Below are 21,822 nucleotides of genomic sequence, written 5' to 3'. Positions count from 1 at the left end.
TGCCTACACTATGCTTGTCCGTCCTCTTTTACAATACTGCTTCGCGGTGTCGGATTCTTACCAAATACGATTGACAGAGTACATCGAATAAACTCAAATGAGGGCAGCACGTTTTGTATTATCGCAAAATAGGAAAGAGTGTGTCACTGAAATAATACAGGATTTGGGATGGACACCATTAAAACAAAGGCGTTTTTCGTTGCAGAGGAATCTTCTTACGAAATTCCAATCAGGAAGTTTCTCCTCCGAATGCAAAAATATTTTGTTGACGTCGATTTACATAGGGAGAAACGGTCACCATGATAAAATAAGGGAAATCAGAGCTCGTACGGAAATATATAGGTGTTCGCTCTTTTCACGCGCTATACGAGATTGGAATAATAGAGAATTGTGAAGGTGGTTCGATGAACCCTCTGCCAGGTATTTAAATATGATTTGCAGAGTATCCATCTAGATGTATATCAAAATATGCCTCGTCCATTCAAAGAATATCCCCCGGCCAAATGTCATCCACTTCCATGCGTGCCAAAACCGAAGGATAAAATCATGTCGTTGTAGCCTATCTTGTGGGTTTATTTGGTGCACGTTCTCAGTCTTAGAGGGATATCCGTGTAAAATGCGCCGCAAAATATTTTGAATTGTTGACTAAGGGACAGAAATTCTTGTAACGCCACTCGAACTCTGTTTGCAGAACTGGAGGCCTGCGCTGCAGCAACCTCATCAACAACCCCCACTGGAACGTGCCCCCTTTCTCTTCCCTGCTGCATAACCTAAGTCACCTGTTTCTTCAGATTTGTTGACCATATATCTTTAGCTCATTTATTAAATTGGGACCTTCTTCTCACTTGTTTCTGCTGGCGATATTCCCGCAATATAACGCTGATGCTGTTGCCGTTCTGATCAAACAACTTTACCAGCAGTGCACAGAGTTTCGTCTCAATAGCCATTGAGCCTTCTTAACCCTTTACACAAACACTCACAACACAGAAGAAATCAACATGCGTCGCCAAGCGACGAACAGCATACTGTCGTCAAAATAGGGAACACTTCACATTCTAATTGCTTGCAGAGCTATACTTTCACCTGATGGCAGAAAGTGGAACTATTATTTTTTTCGGCGTAGTGATGGAGCATACCAATTATGAACATACCCATGATGTACCGGCGTCCTGGGGTGTATACTGCCCGCAGTGCAGCATTCGGAACACCGTCAATTATAACCAGCTGGTATTATTCACCGGACTGATGAGTGCGTAGGAGACGTCGTAAAAGTAACTGCAGAAGCAGCTTCAAACGATGCTCTTACCGGCAATACGTCTGTGCACGCAACGCAATGGAACGATCGATAACATGTGTTTTACGATGAAAAAGTGAGAAGCGTGCTTATCGCTTTTACTGCCTCGGATTTCCTTCAACTGTGATGCAACAAAAAATACATGACCGTGTTATTGCTTTCCATTTGTTGGTGATACATCCACATACCCATCCAGCAACCTATCCCTTTCAAACATACATGACAACTGCGCTTAAACTGAGGCATACCTGACAAATACGAACTAAGTTCTAAAATTACTAAATATGCAGCAACCAGTCGCAAAATCATGTTTTATTTATTCACTTTTGCAAATCGATTTCAACTAATTAACAGCCATCATAAGCCATAAGCGGTTGAAATCGATTTGCAAAAGTGAATAAATAAAACATGATTTTGCGACTGGTTGCTGCATATTTGGTAATCTTATGGTTTACGGTCGCTGCACAACTTGGGAATCACATGGAGCCCACCATTCATAACTAAGTTCTGTGAGATCATGGTAGTTTTGTATAGTCATAAGCAGGGTAGAGGTTGCTTAGACTTTCTATGGGGCGAACTAGTGCTGTACAATGGTATCGTCACAATAAAATATCTACTTACCAAAATGAACTAATGAAATCTAGGTGTGACAAATTCATTCATGGTATGGTATGAGGTGTGCTGTTCATCTACGCGTTTTTCTGTGTTGGTTGTACCATAACTGACATAGCCTTGTTGCAGTGTGCATATCTATCAAATGGAGTAACAATTTTTGAAATCGAGACCATGAAGATTGCTTTTATTCCCTTATAAATAGACATTGTATTCTCATGTAACATATAGCTTAGGTTACGGTCGGAGAGATTCACAGATTCGGATCTCTGTCTTGAGATCAATTTTATGTGTTTTGTTTGCGATGTAGCAGCAATGTTCAAATGTGTGTGAAATCTTATGGGACTTATCTGCTAAGGTCATCAGTCCCTAAGCTTACACACTACTTAATCTAAATTATCCTAAGGACAAACACACACACCCACGCCCGAGGGAGTACTCGAACCTCCGGCGGGACCAGCCGTAGAGTCCATGACTGCAGCGCCACAGACCGCTCGGCTAATCCCGCGCGGCTGCGATGTAGCAGATCACCTTAGTATATGACGGGTGTGAACCTCTGAGTGACATTAAAAAGGCTCTCCGAAATGTGTGGAGGCTGGGATACTCCCTGATCGACAGCTCGAATGGGACGGGGGGATATTTCCAAAATACGGGCATAGCGTGGAACTTGAAACATTTTCGCTGCATGAGGTAGCCTGAGGGTTTCTCTCAATGTCATTATAATTTTTCTTATCGTTAGTTTGGGAAATATGTTCATGGTTGTGGTGTCGTTTTTAATAGTTGTAGAAGCTGTAGGGTACTTGTGCACCAGAAAGGTCAGATATTCTTCAGTGGGGAGCCTAATATTAGAAATTTTTCATGTATTAATCTGGAACCCTGAGATCTAGGAGCTGATGGCAGGCTTTCGTCGACGGAGGGCGGCAGATCCAGCAGGATCTGGAAGCGGACTGTTATCAGCAGTCCTGAATTTCCCAGCTTCAGGAGCTTTATCATTTTAGAGCAGGCAGGCGTGTTTTTACGATGGCCGCATTGCTTTAATTACAACCAATCGGCACTTGTGACTCTCTAAGCCGCGGCAGCTGTATTTGAGATCTGCCTATGAGACAGTCCATATTGTTCCTAACATTCTCGACTGGGAAGATAGCCAGAGACCTCGTTGGACGATGTAGGGTTTCTCAAGCATGAAGACAGGCAGTAGAAACATTCGCCGCGTGAGGGCTAGCATTATCTTACTGAAATGGAAGCCAAGTATAGTTTTTCCATGAAGGGCAACAAAACGGGGGAGGCGGGGGGGGGGGGGGTATAATATCGTCAACGTAGCGCTGTGCTGTAATTTTGCCGCGGGTGACTATCAGAGGGGTGCTTCTACGAAAAGAAATGGCATGCCAGACCATGACTCCTCCTGGTTGAGGGGCAACGGTCAGGTTGGCACCCTATCGCTATCGGCGGCGTGTCTGCACACTTCTTCGCTAGCCATTCGATCTCAGTACAAAGCGGGACTCATAACTGAAGACATTTATACTCTACTCACCGCGCGGGATTAGGCGAGCGCTCTTGGGCGCTGCAGTCATGGACTGTGCGGCTGGATCCGGCGGAGGTTCGAGTCCTCCCTCGGGCATGGGTTTGTGTTTGTCCTTAGGTTAATTTGGGTTATGTAGAGTGTAAGCTCAGTCCCGTAAGATTTCACACACACACACACACACACACACACACACACACACACACACACACACACACACACGCACGCACGCACACACACATATTCTAGTCAGTGAGTTTCCAGGCCGATGACGTTTTTTGGAGACGCCCCAGACAGTGGTGAGATACCAGCCTGACTTTCGCCAGTGATGTGGCCCATCAAATTAGTCGTGACATGTCGCTTCACTGACAGTCATTTTTTCCACGTGACATTCGTGAATGGAAAAGGCAAAGGAGCAAAATATAATAGTATTAGATGTACCCCACGCCACACACCATAAGATGGCTTGCCCAGTGTACACTGATAAGCCAATGCATTATGGCTACTGCCCACCGCGGAGTTGGATGGCGCGGTAACACAAGTACGTAATTCGAGCTTACACTGACGGTGGATCATCCTAGCGGATATGTTGTTGTTGTTGTTGTTGTGGTCTTCAGCCCTGAGACTGGTTTGATGCACCACTCCATGCTACTCTATCCTGTGCAAGCTTCTTCATCTCTCTGTTTAGTGTATTCATCTCTTGGTCTAGCTCTACGATTTTTACCCTCCACGCTGCCCTCCAGTACTAAACTGGTGATCCCTTGATGCCTCAGAATATGCCCTACCAACCGATCCCTTCTTATAGTCAAGTTGTGCCACAAATTTCTCTTCTCTCCAATTTTATTCAATAGTTCCTCATTAGTTATGTGATCTACCCATCTAATATTCAGCATTCTTCTGTAGCACCACATTTCGAAAGCTTCTATTCTCTTCTTGTCTAAAGTATTTTTAGTCCATGTGCCACTGCCATACATGGCTACACTCCATACAAATACTATCAGAAACGACTTCCTGACACTTAAATCAATACTCGATGTTAACAAATTTCTCTGCTTCAGAAACGCTTTCCTTGCCAGTCTACATTTGATATCCTCTCTACTTCGACCATCATCAGTTATTTTACTTCCTAAATAGCAAAACTCCTTTACTACCTTAAGTGTCTCATTTCCTAATCTAATTGCCTCAGCACCACCGGATTTAATTTGACTACATTCCATTATCCTCGTTTTGCTTTTGTTGATATTCATCTCATATCCTCCTTTCAAGACACTGTCCATTCCGTTCAACTGCTCTTCCAAGTCCTTTGCCGTCTCTGACAGAATTACAATGTCATCGGAGAACCTCAAAGTTTTTATCTCTTCTCCTTGGATTTTAATACCTACTCCGAACTTTTCTTTTGTTTCCTTTACTGCTTGCTCAATATACAGATTGAATAACATCGGGGAGAGGCTACAACCCTGTCTCACTCCTTTCCCAACCACTGCTTCCCTTTCATGCCCCTCCACTCTTATAACTGTCATCTGGTTTCTGTACAAATTGTAAATGGCCTTTCGCTCCCTGTATTTTACCCCTGCCACCTTCATAATTTGAAAGAGAGTATTCCAGTGAACATTGTCAAAAGCTTTCTCTAAGTCTACAAATGGTAGAAACGTAGGTTTGCCTTTCCTTATCTATTTTCTACGGAATCCAAACTGATCTTCCTGGAGGTCGGCTTCTACCATTTTTTCCATTCGTCTGTAAAGAATTCGCGTTAGTATTTTGCGGCTGTGGCTTATTAAACTGATAGTTCGGTAATTTTCACATTTGTGGACACCTGCTTTCTAGCGGTTATACGAGCTGCAAATGGAGAAAACTATTAAGATGAGCAGAGCCTGTGAACGAGTATCTTTGAAACTGAGGAGCCGGTCGAATATTCACTTGCCACTATCGTGATCATCTACGGAAAGAGGTAGAAGGACAGTGAAAGTACCACTAGCCCCTAAATGGTTGGACGTTCACGACTTTTCACAGAACGTGACGTTCGGAGGCTTGTCTGCTCTGTGAAGCAGGAGACATGGGGATCTGTGATCTCTCTGCTGAAGGAGATTAGAGCCCACACAGAAGCAAACCGACAATCCTTCTTTCCACGTACAATACGAGACTAGAATAGAAGGGAGAACCGATAGAGGTACTCAGGGTACCCTCCGCCACACACCGTCAGGTGGCTTGCGGAGTATGGGTGTAGATGTAGATGTAGAGCATAATGCTGGTGCACGCACAAATGTTTCTGAGCATTCATCGTACGCTGTTGGATATGGAGCTCCGCGGTAGACCACGTGTACGTGTTCGCATGTTTGCCCAACGAATCGTCAGTTACGATTGCAGTGGGCACGGGGCAATCGGGATTCGACCGTCGATCAATGGAAACGTGTCGGCTCTTCGAGGGAATCACATTTGTGCTACAATACGTCGACCATCGGCTTCCCAAACGGCGTTGTCGAGATGAATGGCGGCTCGAAACCTGCAGCGCGCTACGGACGCACGCTGGTGGAAGCTATGGGAGACATCCTCCTGTGCTTGCATGGGAGTTGTGGTAGTAATCTAGGACACGCTGACAGCTGTGAACCACCTACATCCCTTCAAGTTTGAAGGCGATGTCATCTAACAGCAGTATCTCGGAGCCAGAACTGTGCTACAGTACTTTTAGGAGCATTACAGTGAACTGATGTTGATGCCTCGGTACCAAATTCGCCTGACGTTAATCCTGTGGAACCAATCTGGGTCGCTATGGGGCGCCATCACCCTGCACGAAAATCAGCTTCCCGTTATTTGCACGAATTACATGACCTGTAAATAGACACCTAAAGCCACATACGTATACAAACCTACCAACTCGCAGAGTCAGTAATGTATTTCGTTCCAAAGATGGGCAAACAAGCTACAGAACGTCGGTCAACCGAACGACCGCTTAACCGAACTGTGGACTCGCTCACACCTGTTACTCTCCCACCCTACCTTCCATCATCCCCCTCACTCCCAAACCAAGTTCCCGACAGTATTCGCCGCACTGGGCCACCGCTGGCGGAACATTGCTGCTAATGGAGCCTTCACAAGACGCTGCTGACCGGTCAAGCCGCCAGTCGCTGTTTTTCGACAATCAGCGCACTTCTGTCGGCTCGGCACTGACATTAGAAGCAGCGGCAGTATCAAAGCTGTTCACAGCAACAGCTGCACCAGCTTAAAGTTGAGGCGTGCCGCTCCGCGCAGTTTGAAGGATTGCGCGCCCCCAAGAAGAGCTCCTCACGGTGCAAACAGTCACCTTCTGTTCTCTGTTACGACCACTTGTGTGGTACTGCGTGAAGAAGTGAACTTAACGATACAAAATGCTTGAACGTAAACGTGTTGTCCTTTCTATGAGGGACAAGTACGAGATTTTTAAAAGGTTAGAACAAGGTGAATCTGCAACCACTTTATCCAATGAGTACAAGGTGGAGAAGTCGACAATTACGGATATAAAAAAACAAAAGACGAGCATAGCAAATTTTATAGCTATGCTTGATTCTACTGATGGATCAACAACTTTGTAATACTAAAAGAGCCGACCGATGTGGCCGTGCGGTTGTAGGCGCTTCAGTCTGGAACTGCGTGACGGCTACGGTCGCAGGTTCGAATCCTGCCTCGGGCATGGATGTGTATGACGTCCTTAGGTTAGTTTGGTTTAAGTAGTTCTAAGTTCTAGGGGACTGATGACCACAGGTGTTAAGTCCCATAGTGCTCAGAGCCATTTGATCCAAGCCAATACTAAAAGAGATGCCTGTTTTTGTGAATAAATTTACTGTGCAATACTTATTTGGGACAAATAAACATGTACAGTTCGATTATGCGAACAAACCAGTTTTCCGAACACCAATGCGCCCCAGTTACTTCGGACAATCGACGCTCTACTGTATTAAGCATGTGGCCATAATGTTTTCACTCATCACTGTATACGTGGGTGCCGATGTAGTTTCCTTTGTTGTGAGGCGCGCCCCGTTTCCCGTGAAGCTGTGACGAGAGCGTGCCCCAGTGCGACGGGCAGCCATCCGGCGTGGTGTTTTTGCGCACCCGGGGACAGACGTGATGACTGCGGCTCGCTGAAATGCCAAGGCCGCCGCCTACCGAACGCAACCGGGCGCCTCGGCAGGCAGGCAGCAGCAGCCCGGCCAGCCGGTGTAGCCACTGTAGCCGCCGCCGCCGCCGCCTTCGCCGCTCGGAAGCTGCCCCACGGCCTGCCACGGCAGAGTCCACGCCTCCGGTCCAGCACGCCGGCCAAACAGCATGCAAATGCCTCTCCCAAATGTCGTCATTCGTATGCCGCGAGTGTCTCCAGCGCTGCTGATTACTGCCTACACGATGTGTCGGTGGGCCCGGCGAAGGCGGAGAAGCGCACGCGGTTCAGAATGGGAACGTCTCACTCCGGTTGGGCGCCACACGTGGTGGACAACGGCCTTCGTGGTCGTGGTTGCTAAGACAGGCGCAGGTTCGACGTTACGAGTAGTTAGGGCTCATACAGAGGCATATACACGGTGTTACAGAAAGCTACGGCCAAACTTTCAGGAATCATTCCTCACACACAAACAAAGAAAATATGTTATGTGGACATGTGTCCGGAAACGCTTACTTTCCATGTTAGAGCTCATTTTATTACTTCTCTTCAAAACACATTAATCATGCAATGGAAACACACAGCAACAGAACGTACCAGCGTGACTTCAAACACTTTGTTACAGGAAATGTTCAAAATGCCCTCCGTCGCACAGAATCCCTGATGCGCTGATGCAGCCCAGGAGAAAGGCGTATTGTATCACAGCCGTCCACAATACGAGCACGAAGAGTCTCTACATTTGGTACCGGGGTTGGGTAGACAAGAGCTTTCAAATGCCCCCATAAATAAAAGTCAAGAGAGTTGAGGTCAGGAGAGCCTGGAGGCCATGGAATTGGTCCGCCTCTACCAATCCACCGGTCACCGAATCTGTTGTTGAGAAGCGTACGAACACTTCGACTGAAATGTGCAGAAGCTCCATCGTGCATGAACCACATGTTGTGCCGTACTTGTAAAGGCACATGTTCTAGCAGCACAGGTAGAGTATCCCGTATGAAATCATGATAACGTGCTCCATTGAGCGTAGTTGGAAGAACATGGGGCCCAATCGAGATATCACCAACAATGCCTGCCCAAACGTTCACAGACAATCTGTGCTGATGACGTGATTGCACATTTGCGTGCGGATTCTCGTCAGCCCACACATGTTGATTGTGAAAATTTACAATTTGATCGAGGAAGTACAGTACATACCGGTTCTAGGCGCTACAGTTTGGAACCGCACGACCGCTACGGTCACAGGTTCGAATCCTGCCTCGGGCATGGATGTGTGTGCTGTCCTTAGGTTGGTTAGGTTTAAGTAGTTCTAAGTTCCAGGGGACTGATGACCTCAGAAGTTAAGTCCCATAGTGGTCAGAGCCATTTTTGAACAGTGCATACTGAAGAAACTAAAATGAACTGTAACATAGAAATTAAGCGTTTACGGACACATGTCCACATAACATCTTTTCTTTATTTGTGTGTGAGGAATGTTTTCTCAAAGTTTGGCCGTACCTTTTTGTAACACCCTGTAGACAGTTTTTTTTCCGCTTGAGAGTCGAAAAGGAAAGTAAATGACTATAATGGCCGTTCATGAAAGAAGGTGACTCAAGGCCATCTATCGCACTACAGCATTGCCTGTTATTAAAAATATCTGATGTTAAGGTTTTTAACATTGCTGTCAATCAGCGACTGTTGTATTATACAAAATTTTGAAAAACACAGCCCTCAGCCACGAACACAAATTAATTTGTAACCCGGGTTTCGGTGTCACAAGGGACACCCTCTTCAGACAAAATAGTTCAAATGTGTGTGAAATGTTATGGGACTTAACTGCTAAGGTCATCAGTCCCTAAGCTTACCCACTACTTAACCTAAATTATCCTAAGGACAAACACACACACCCGTGCCCCAGGGACGACTCAAACCTCCGCCAGGACCAGCTGCACAGTCTATGACTGCAGCGCCTCAGACCGCTCGGCTAAGGACAAAATTAATTTTGTCTGAAGAAGGTGTCCCTTGTGACACCGAAACCTAGGTAACAAATTAATAGTGTTGGCGACAGAGGGCTCTGTTCTTCAAAATTTTGTATATCGGATGTTACTAAAAATTCCAAAAAGTATTAGAGTATTGGTTAAAATAGTCTTGGTTGCAGTTTTAGGTTTTTTTATTTTTCAACGACGCTTTTCACCTTATTGAGGCATCTTCAGGTTATCTTGTCTAGATGGAGGCGCCAAGATCTGCATAACGCGTTCCCGTTCACAGGAGAGAGTAAGATGGGAGCTTACATAGTAAGCATTTATGCTTCTTCTGTTACTCGCTCCTGTGAACGGGAACGCTTTATGCAGATCTTGGTGCCTGTCGCATCCATCTAGAGAAGATAACCTGAAGATGCCTAAATAAGACGAAACGCGTTGTTGAAAAATAAAAAAAAAACCTAAAACTGCAACCAAGACTGTTTTAACCAACACTGTTAAGCACTGGTTTGCTGTTATGCCACATATGGATTGGAAGAATTTCAAAAGTATTAGACGTCTCTATTTTTAGTCCATAACATGACGAAATAATTTTAAAAAGAAAAAATATTTCCAGCTACTGCGAAAAAATACTGAAGTTACAAGAGATTTAAAATAATATTTTTTTACTCCAACCTGAGGAAAAAAAGGAGCCACTAACGTACACAAATCAAAAAAAGGTTTGCATCACCTCGGTTCCGAGAGTTCCGGAACCTGTACAGAAAATTGGAACAGAGATCAACATAATCATCATTTCCGCGCTTTCTATTGCTCATGAAAACCACGCATTGCATGTTGTACCACCATACAGCGAGACCTTCAGAGGTGGTGGTTCACATTGCTGCACACACCGGTACCTCTAATACCCAGTAGCACCTCCTCTTGCACTGATGCATGCCTGTTTTCGTCGTGGCATACTATCCACAAGTTCATCAAGGCCCAGATTGACCCACTCCTCAACGGCGATTCGCCGTAGATCCCTTAGAGGGGTTGGTGGGTCACGTCGTCCATAAACAGCCCTTTTCAATCTATCCCAGGCATGTTCGATAGGGTTCATGTCTGGAGAACATGCTGGCCACTCTAGTCGAGCGATGCCGTAGTCCTGAACGAAATCATTCACAAGGTGTGCACGATGGGGTCGCAAATTGTCATCCATGAAGACGAATGCCTCGCCAATATGCTGCCGATATGGTTGCACTGTTCGTAGGAGGATGGCATTCAGGTATCATACTGCCGTTACGGCGCCTTCCATGACCGCCAGCGGCGCACGTCGGTCCCACATAATGCCACCCCAACACAACAGGGTACCTCCACCTTGCTGCATGCGCTGGACAGTGTGTCTAAGGCGTTTAGCCTGACCGGTTTGCCTCCAAACACGTCTCCGACGATTGTCTGGTTGAAGACATATGGGAGATTCATCGGTGAAGAGAACGTGATGCCAATCCTGAGCGGTCCATTCGGCATGTTGTTGGGCCCATCTGTACCGCGCTGCATGGAGTCGTGGTTGCAAAGATGGACTTCGCCGTGGACGTCGGGAGTGAAGTTCCGGATCATGCAACCTATTGTGCACAGTTTAAGTCGTAACACGTCACCCTGTGCCTGCACGAAAAGCGTTATTCAACATGGTGGCGTTGCTGTCGGGGTTCCTCCGAGCCATAGTCCATAGGTACCCGGCATCCACTGCAGTAGTAGCCCTTGGGCGACCTGAGCGAAGCATGTCATCGACAATTCCTGTCTTTCTGTATCTGCCCGATGCCCGAACAACATCGCTTTTGTACAGTCCGAGACGTCTGGACACTTCCCTTGTTGAGAGCTCTTCCTGGCACGAAGTAACAATGCGGACGCGATCGAACTGCGGTATTGACCGTCTAGGCATGGTCGAACTACAGACAACACGAGCCGTATTCCTCCTCTCTCGTGCAATGACCGGAACTGATAGGCTGTCGGATCCATCCGTTTAATAGGCGCTGTCATCTTTGAGCGTGTTTAGTGACATCTCTGAACAGCCAAAGTACTGTCTGTGATACAATATCCACAGTCAAAGTCTATCTTCAGAAGTTCTGGGAACCGGGGTGATGCAAAACTTTTTTTATGTAAGAATTTGGGCTGCAAATATTACAGAACATTCTCAAAGTTTATAAACGTATCTAACACAAATGTTATCCTGAAAACATGAAAGTATTCCAAGATAAAAAAATAAAATACCGTAAGCGGTGTGAAACTGTTTCGCTCTGTAATGGAAAATGGTGTCGCTGACGAATTTGCGTTTTGTTGCACCTTGTAGAAACTTACAGAGAGAAATTTCTTGAGAAAACTACGAAAGTAACTTTGGTAACATTCGAGACTTCATTATCATATCGTGTCACGTGTGAACACATTTCATTTACGAGAGATTCCTTGGGCGGCGGCGCGCGTGTTTTTGCTTGCCACTGCCAGGATTTGAATTCCGACGGCTCGCCTTAATATCACGGGGAATATTCCTTGCCTGCCGAAAATTTCTTATTTGTAGCCCTCACTGACTCATCGTCGCCGCACCCATCATCCAAATCACTCGTATAACCTACACAAAAGTAACTGAAGCTAGTTTCAGGCTAATATTCCGGTTGAAGTAGTGCAAAACATATTTTCGCTTCTGGTTTAGTGGAATCCAAGTATACTCGAAGACTATTGTCCTTGGTACACATCAAGTGCATTTTATACAAAACTTCCATCTTTCTGGCGCAATGTCTTTGCATTCCATTATCAACTTTTGTCCACCATTATACTTTCAGAATCAAAAACCAAGTGAGCGGAGAAGATAAGGATCCGAGATCTCTGAGCCAGAATAATTAATTTTTTCAAGGGGATTACCCTGGATCTTTCTAGTCGTTGGACACTCTGCTCTGCCGTAATAACCAAGTACAGTTCTACACACAAGCTCCTTCCTGAAATCATCAAATTCTGTAGATTTCCTTTCTCCCTTAAGTGCTGTTTCTTGGAGAATCGAAACGCATGTTCACATCTGCAGATTCTTCCAATGTTACTGATCTCGAAATATCTACATCTACCTACATATTCCGCAAGCCACCTTAAGGTGCGTGGCGGAGGGCACCCTTTACCATAACTAGTCGTTTCTTTCCCTGATTCACTCACAAATAGAGGTAGGGAAAAGCGACTGTTGAGCCCTAATTTCTCGTACCTTTTCTTCGTGGTCCTTACGCAAAATGTACGTTGGCGACAGCAGTCAGCTTCAAATGCCTCCAGGGATTGGCGTTTGAGTTCCAGAAGCTTCACCGTAAGCCTCACGTGTTGTTCGAACATTCCACTAACAAATGTAGCAGCCCACATCTGAATTGTTTCGATATCTTGCTCTAATACGATCTGGTACGGACGCTAAACACGAGTGCTCAGGAATAGGTCGAACAGCATCCTGGATGCTGTCTCCTTTACAGCTGAACCACTCTTTCCTAAAGTTCTCCCAATAAACCGAAGTCGACCATTCGTCTTCCTTACGACAATCCTGACATGCTCGTTCCATTTCATATTTCTTTCGCAAAAGTTACGGCCAGATACACTCCTGGAAATGGAAAAAAGAACACATTGACACCGGTGTGTCAGACCCACCATACTTGCTCCGGACACTGCGAGGGGGCTGTACAAGCAATGATCACACGCACGGCACAGCGGACACACCAGGAACCGCGGTGTTGGCCGTCGAATGGCGCTAGCTGCGCAGCATTTGTGCACCGCCGCCGTCAGTGTCAGCCAGTTTGCCGTGGCATACGGAGCTCCATCGCAGTCTAACACTGGTAGCATGCCGCGACAGCCTGGACGTGAACCGTATGTGCAGTTGACGGACTTTGAGCGAGGGCGTATAGTGGGCATGCGGGAGGCCGGGTGGACGTACCGCCGAATTGCTCAACACGTGGGGCGTGAGGTCTCCACAGTACATCGATGTTGTCGCCAGTGGTCGGCGGAAGGTGCACGTGCTCGTCGACCTGGGACCGGACCGCAGCGACGCACGTAGGATCCCACGCAGTGCCGTAGGGGACCGCACCGCCACTTCCCAGCAAATTAGGGACACTGTTGCTTCTGGGGTATCGGCGGGGACCATTCGCAACCGTCTCCATGAAGCTGGGCTACGATCCCACACACCGTTAGGCCGTCTTCCGCTCACGCCCCAACATCGTGCAGCCCGCCTCCAGTGGTGTCGCGACAGGCGTGAACGGAGGGACGAATGGAGACGTGTCGTCTTCAGCGATGAGAGTCGCTTCTGCCTTGGTGCCAATGATGGTCGTATGCGTATTTGGCGCCGTGCAGGTGAGCGCCACAATCAGGACTGCATACGACCGAGGCACACAGGGCCAACACCCGGCATCATGGTGTGGGGAGCGATTTCCTACACTGGCCGTACACCTCTGGTGATCGTCGAGGGGACACTGAATAGTGCACGGTACATCCAAACCGTCATCGAACCCATCGTTCTACCATTCCTAGACCGGCAAGGGAACTTGCTGTTCCAACAGGACAATGCACGTCCGCATGTATCCCGTGCCACCCAACGTGCTCTAGAAGGTGTAAGTCAACTACCCTGGCCAGCAAGTTCTCCGGATCTGTCCCCCATTGAACATGTTTCGGACTGGATGAAGCGTCGTCTACGCGGTCTGCACGTCCAGCACGAACGCTGGTCCAACTGAGGCGCCAGGTGGAAATGGCATGGCAAGCCGTTCCGCAGGACTACATCCAGCATCTCTACGATCGTCTCCATGGGAGAATAGCAGCCTGCATTGCTGCGAAAGGTGGATATACACTGTACTAGTGCCGACATTGTGCATGCTCTGTTGCCTGTGTCTATGTGCCCGTGGTTCTGTCAGTGTGATCATGTGATGTATCTGACCCCAGGAATGTGTCAATAAAGTTTCCCCTTCCTGGGACAATGAATTCACGGCGTTCTTATTTCAATTTCCAGGAGTGTATTTAAACGACATGACCGTGTCAAACACGAATTAAGAGCCAGCTGCCACTCATCACACCAACTACAGATTTTGTCTAGGTCATCTTGTATCAACCTACAGTCACTTATCTTCGAAACCTTCCTGTGCACCACAGCTTCATCAGCGAACAACCGCACAGTGTTGCCAACCTTGTCTGCCAACCTACAGCCGACATGGGAATACCAAAATCTTTTGCTGTCCGTTTATGAATTTGCACAGCATTTACACCACTGTTAGCCAGACCAGGAAGAAACTTCAGTACATTCCATGCAATAATTTTAGAGTGTTTGCGAATGTCCGTCTGCCCTTTACACAAGCCGACCGGAGTAGCACTACACGTAGTCCCTTGCTCCTGCATTTCGCTCACTGCAAATCACACACCTTAATATACTCTTCCACGGAAGGCTGACACCAAACATTAACACACGACATCGCACGGAAATAATGCACAATCAGCTGGTGCTGACCTACTGCGCTGTCGACACTGTACATGCGGCCACAAAGCTATGAAGCGGGAGAATCACAGCCTTAGCGCCGGCTGAGTGCAGGGAGCAGGTATGAGCTTGCAACTGTCTGATTTCGTGACGGCCACTATAGTGCTGGTACATAGTACCCTCCGTCAATTACCATACGGTAGCTTGCTAAGCATGTTTCGCGATTTAGATGTAGACTCGAGGTTAGCCAGTTTGAACACTGCAAAAAGTCGACAGAGGAAGACAGGAGTTCCGAATGCGAACGGTTCCTAGGATGGCGGGTACATCATAGCGAGGCCTTCGTGAAACTACTGGCCTACCCGCCTGCTCCGAGAAAACACGTGACATCGTAGCAGGGGGATCGTTCAAATGGCTCTGAGCACAATGGGTCTTAACTTCTGAGGTCATCAGTCCCTTAGAACGTAGATATACTTAAACCTAACTAACCTAAGGAAATCACACACATCCATGCCCGAGGCAGGACTCGAATCTGCGACCGTAGCGGTCGGAAGGTTTGAAGCGCCTAGAATCGCTCGGTCATCTCGGCCAGCCGGGGGATCGTCTCCGTTGTCGATTACTGAACGTAACGTCTCCTCATTAATTGTTACTGTGAATCCCGCATTGTCTCAAACAGTAAGAATCAATTGCCGTTAGACTTAAAGAATGAAATGATATTCTTTGCAGCAAATTTATTCGGTTTTTCATTTAGACTCTGTGTAGCTGTTACCGTAAGTAGTAGCACACATTTCGGTTGCACGTATCCCCAAAACAAATTTACGGTTTTGTTACATTTTTCGGATGACAAGGAAAGGCTGTGTATCTTGCTACACGTGCCACAAAAAATCAAAGAAAGAGTATGTCACTTCGTTACGTTTCCCTAAGTAGGGATCTCGACGTGGTCAATGAATTTCTACCATTAACGAAATCGATTTCGGAATGGGACCTCAAGCAGTAGTTAGCATGAAACATTTCAAAGAAAGTAATATTGTTATAGAGTACAGCATGAAGAGGCAGCCAAGTTACGTACTTTACCTATAAACCACCGATATTGGCATCTGATGCTTTACTAACATTCATCCCAGTCTGTCAAAACAGTTCTCTGTACTGTGATTTAACATGTGTTTTTTGTGTCTGTTTTCCATTTCACAAGCTTCAGAACTAGATGCGCGTGTTTTCTATCTTCAAGCTGTCTTGGTTATCTGCATATACAATTTCTCCTTTCACTTAGGTGTGGCACGTATGGTATACAACTGATAATTGTGTCCATTATAAGTTATATAAAGTGAAATATCAAATGAAAATTTACAGAATAAAGCGCAGGCGACACTTGCGTTTTAATTGTGATATACATTCCATTATTCACCTACTCTGTACATTTTTCGTGGCAATAATAGTTAGCTACATATTTCAAAATGAAATTCTGTTACGGCTTGAGAGTTTGACACAATGGATCTTAAATTCTCAATTTAACAGTATGAAATATACTTTTAACGGGTTTACTTCTCTATTTGCAAGAGAGTTGACAAAACGGTTAGCAGGGACTGGATTTGAGATAATGATATAACATGATCGTTAATTCTCTTACTACAGTAGCCCTGTTCGTGGTAAGGACTTTATGAGGGAGTTGATTATAGCTTTATTGTTGAATTGCTCAGTACGTATGGCTTGCATCAAAGTATCTTTATATATATTTGTCACGTCAGAATTACTCAGTTTTGTGACAGGCTCGAAGTTTAATACAAGCGATATAAACACATATTTCTGCAAGTGACGCGCCATCTTCGTTCAGGAAAATGTCGTCAGAGGAAACCTTATTAGCCGCTCGTCTCCCAGCAGTCTCTCAGCTAACGTGGCCAGCATTGGTTCAAATGGCTCTGAGCACTATGGGACTTAACGTCTGAGGTCATCAATCCCTAGAATTTAGAACTACTTAAACATAACTAACCTAAGGACATCACACACATTCATGCGCGAGACAGGATTGGAACCTGCGACCGTAGCGGTCGCACAGTTCCGGACTGAAGCGCCTAGAACCACTCGGCTACCGCGGGCGGCGTGGCCAGCATTCTCGTATTTATTGACGATGCTGTTGTCAATAAGAATATGTCATCGTGAAAAGCTGCATAATTACCCAGAACAGCTTAGGCAAAATTTTCAATGAGTGTGGCGCAATTTTTAGTATTCGAACGTAAAAAGTTCAAATTTAATTAAATATAATCTGAAAGATAAAATGATTGAAAAAATTACTGTTTTTTGTTTTGAGCAATACTATATTCTGTAAGAATATTGGACACTTGTAAAAATAACATCCGAATACGCTTAACGTTACGAAGCGATATAAAATATTATACAGACATACAGACACAAAGTGAGTTTCAGGGGGAAGGCGTAGTCGGTTGGTTTGGTTGGTTTGGGGGAGGGAACTAAACAGCGAGGTCATCGGTCCCATGGGGTTAGGGAAGGATGGGGAAGGATGTCAGCCGTGTCCTTTGAAAGGAACCGTCCCGGCATTTGCCTAAACCAGGAAGGCCGTGCGTGGGTTTGAACCGTCGTCCTCCCGACAAGGCGTTGCGTAGGGTTGTTCTGAGGAAGTTTAGAGAATCTTTCAATCGAACAGCGTATAAGACTCATGCTTTGAATATTTCAAGGGTATCTGCATAAACACCAGCTCGGACGGAAGAAACCGCTGGAAAGAATTTTGAAAATCATTACCTCCCTCTTGAGTCAACACGGATGGGTTATGAAGACGGTCAGAGGACAAACAGGGGACCATTCAAAGAAAGATGGCATTCTTATCGCAGTTTCCTGAGGAATAAAAGATAAACAATCTTTCCACATTTCGTTTGTTACGGAAATGGCATGAAATACGACTAAAATGGTAAGGAAACTAGCTTAGTTACTCATCGAGTACATACGTAAATGTAAAAATAAATAGGTGGTAATCTATAGCGACGGTGATACAGCCGACAGCTGGAAGGCTTTCTTAGCACAGTCACTGAGATAAACATGTTATGCCAATTCGTTCTACGAACAAGTGTCTGTTAATGTGAATAACAGCAGACAGACATCCAGTCATGAATCGAAACTGCGTTCTCCCTTTGCAGGTGCTCTACTTCGTCCCACTTGAACCTTTTTGTATGTATCGTGATGTATCATTGTCAGTACACAAAAACATGCGTGCAGACTGCGTGAACGCTCGTCCGTTACCGTACAGGGCAATGATAACCGATAAACGAAAGAATAAAGACATGCAAAAGGCCTGCAATATGACCGCCACGACTGTCACTGACAGTGTTATTAACAAATGTGAACCACAAGATCACTTCTGGAAGAATTTCACATTACTCTAGACTGTGTTCATGTACTACCAAAGGACACTCACTCCATCGCAAGTTTGTTTCAAATGTAAAGGGATACTTTGTTGTTGGACCATTACGTCAACAGACATATGGCTATATAATTAAGAGTTTTCTTTACTGTTTCCGTTCATGACTGAGGACCTGCAGCTGATGACTGGTGAAGTTGGTCAGTGGCATCCACATTACTGCCGCTAGTACGTCACTATATTCTAGGGAACCTCTTCCGTTCGCCGAACCGAGTTACGGAGAACTTAACGTGAGGCTCCGGCAAGGAGAGAGCAGCAGATTACCCTTCTTAGTATGTAGCCGTGGTAAAACTGGTAAGAGTAAGAACAGGGATAATTTCATGCTTAAAGTCGCAGCGGCGCAGTTAACGTCACGGAGGGGAATAGCCTCCGTCACAAAGGCCTGAAAGGCGTGGACCGCATCAGGGCGTACGTACACAGTTTTGAATAAGTGATAAGAAGTGAAGGAGCTTCACAACCAGTTTCTGAAAGTGAACCATATTTGTCGCGAATCGTATTAATGAACTGCCATTGTGTGGAACGTCTCCCCGCAATTCGATATCGTCGTACTCGCACAGAACGTCAGTGTGTACGTGGAGCGGGACGAGATTTCTGACGTCATAATGTGGAATTTCAGTTGGGGTACGTCCTCGAGAGTGAACGTGAAAACAGATCCCATCGTATTTGCTCAACTTGCTACTAAACGTGAACCAGTCCGGTGCAACGTCGCTCGCCATACTTTCTAAAGTGAAGCTGGAATATTTCATATTCTTCGTATTAACCTTAAACAGTGTAATGTGATGTTGAGTTTCGATACTCTAAAGTAATCTATTTACAAAACACGCAAGCAATTTTGCTAATGTACTGTACATCTCTTGCAACGGCATTGCCGCAGTGGATACACCGGTTCCCGTCAGAGCACCGAAGTTAAGCGCTGTCGGGCGTGGCCGGCACTTGGATGGGTGACCATCCGGGCCACCATGCGCTGTTGCCGTTTCTCGGGGTGCACTCAGCCTCGTGATGCAATTGAGGAGCGCCTCGACCGAATAGCAGCGGCTCGGGTCACAGAAAACCATCGTAGCGACCAGGAGAGCAGTGTGCTCACCACACGACCCTCCTATCCGCATCCTCAACTCAGGATGACACGGCGGTTGGATGGTCCTGATTGTCCACTTGTGGCGTGAAGATGAAGTACTTTTTTCTATTGTACATCTCGGTAACTGTAAAACAGGTTCTGAAGTGAGTTTAAAATACAGTCATATGTAGGAAAGGTGTTGAGTTAGTGTAGGCGGATACACAATGACTTAGACAAAATTTGTAGTTGGTGTGATGAATGTCAGCTTGCTCTACATACAAAAAAATAAAGTTAATGCAGACGAGTGTGAAAAACAATCCTGTAATGTACGTATACGGCATTAGTAGTGTGCTGTTTGATGCAAACTGGTGTCTGTAAAATATGTGAGCCTAACATTGCAAAGTGATATGCAATGGAAAGAGCATGTAACGATGGTAGCAGCGATGACGAATTGCAACTTCAGTTTATTGGGACAATTTTAGGAAAGTGTAGTTCACCTGTAAAGGAGACAGTACATAGAATACTAATGTGACCCATTCTTGTGTACTGCTCGTGCTTTTGGTATGCTCGCCAGGTCAGATTAAAGGAAGACAATGAAGCAATTCAGAGGCGAGTTGCTAGACTTGTTACATTTAGGGAACTCAAATGGGAACCCCTGAAGGGAAAGCAACGTTCTTTTCAAGGAACACTACTGAGTAAATTTAGAGAACCAGTATTTGGAGCTGACTACAGATCGATCATACTGTCACCAATATACATTTCGCATAAGGACCACAAAAATAAGGTAAGAGAATCATACAGAGGCATATAGACAGTCCTTTTTCCCTCGCTCTGTTCGCAAGTTGAACAGGAAAGGAAGTACAAGGTTTCCTCCGTGACGCACCATGCTGTTGCTTGCGGAGTATGTATACAGGTGTAGATGTGTTTCCACTGGGCTTCCTGTCAAGAAAGTTTCGCAGATGGTGAAGCAATCCGAACTATAAATCATTGGTTCGGAAGTATGTTATTGAACAGGTCCACCTTTAGCAAAACATTTTGTTTTTTAACCCAAACATGTTTCACTGCAGTTTCAGCATCTTCAGCGGGCTTTTATTTTTCATCTGTTAAAGATAAAGAGTGTTCTTTGCTGTTTGTATACATGTAGATATAAGTTTTTAAATCGTAATTACAGATATTTGAAAAAAAACATAATTTATGAATTCATACCTTTTTACCACATGGTGTGCTTTTTCTGATGTGTTGTGTTTCTAGCGTGACCGTTTTGTTCCACAGTTTGTCATCTGCAACCACTTATACTTTAAAGTAGATAATTTGTTTAACTTGAATTCAATGAACTGTGGATGAAGCCCGACCAACAGGCGTTACAAGAATTGATCAAAAATGATAGTGCATTGAGAATGGCTAGTTTCTAAATGAAATCTAGATCTGCCAATAAAATTTCTAAAGGACGTCTGACAGCTGAAATCTATTATTTACAAGTCAATATAACAGTCGCTGCATTCAACAGCCTCTGAATGGAGGGTAACCTGATAAATTACGATTTGAAAACTTGTTATTTCTATTCCTGAAATTATTTAATTCTATATGTGTGCGTGTGCGTGCGTGCGTGTGTGTGTGTGTGTGTCTATTTACATAATGTTTCACTTACATTTTCTTTTCATTAATCTTTATCACTGTCAAACACTATATATTGAGTTGCTACTGTCACTGTTTACCAGCTGTTTGCCTTCCACTATGGCTTTTTGTATCTGATAATTTTTTTCAATTATTGGTTTTTGTGGGGGGCTATTGCTGCATTTGAGCATTTTCAAATCCGTATTGATATTTGCTCAGTTATGTTTCTTGTCTATGAGGTGTAAAGCAAATGTGGAATGACAGCTGTTAGTCTGTAATGCTCTTCTGCGTTCTGTGTATCTGGTATTAAAGTTTCTGCTTGTCTGCCCCATATAAAATGCTTTGCAGTCCTGGCATGTTAGTTGGTAACTACCAGATGTGTTGTGTTTGTCTGTGCTTGTGTTGTTTCAGAGTCGCATCTAGCTACACTGGACATCCTGTTGATGGAATTTCACAGATAAGCAGATGGGATTAACGAATCCAGTTGCAACTGGGTCTGCTTCCTCTGGGCTTGCTTCTGACGAAACTGATGAAGCAGTTGGGAGGGTAACGTATTCTTTTGGAATCGGATCTAGCTCCACTGGCTTCCCTGTTGATGGACTCTCACCGATGAGGAAGAAGTTGGGACCGTAAATTCATTTACAATTGGGTCTATTTCCTCTGGGCTTCCTATAGACGAATCTTGAGAGCTGACGAAACAGTTGGGAGTGTAACCTACTCGTTCGCTATGCTTCCTACTGATGGAGCTTCAAACACTATTGGCAAGGAACTAAACATCTATGGT

The 21,822-nt window shown here is 45.3% G+C and overlaps 1 pseudogene; it reads left to right on the top strand.

Annotated features, from left to right (window-relative positions):
- The first annotated feature begins 19,225 nt into the window (after positions 1-19,225).
- Positions 19,226-19,343, top strand: LOC126274397 (5S ribosomal RNA; annotated as a pseudogene).
- Positions 19,344-21,822: the final 2,479 nt, after the last annotated feature.

Source organism: Schistocerca gregaria, chromosome 5, assembly GCF_023897955.1.
Source record: "Schistocerca gregaria isolate iqSchGreg1 chromosome 5, iqSchGreg1.2, whole genome shotgun sequence".
Classification (NCBI taxonomy): domain Eukaryota; kingdom Metazoa; phylum Arthropoda; class Insecta; order Orthoptera; family Acrididae; genus Schistocerca; species Schistocerca gregaria.
Note: the sequence above shows the minus strand (reverse complement) of the source record. Positions and strands in the feature narration are given on the sequence as shown.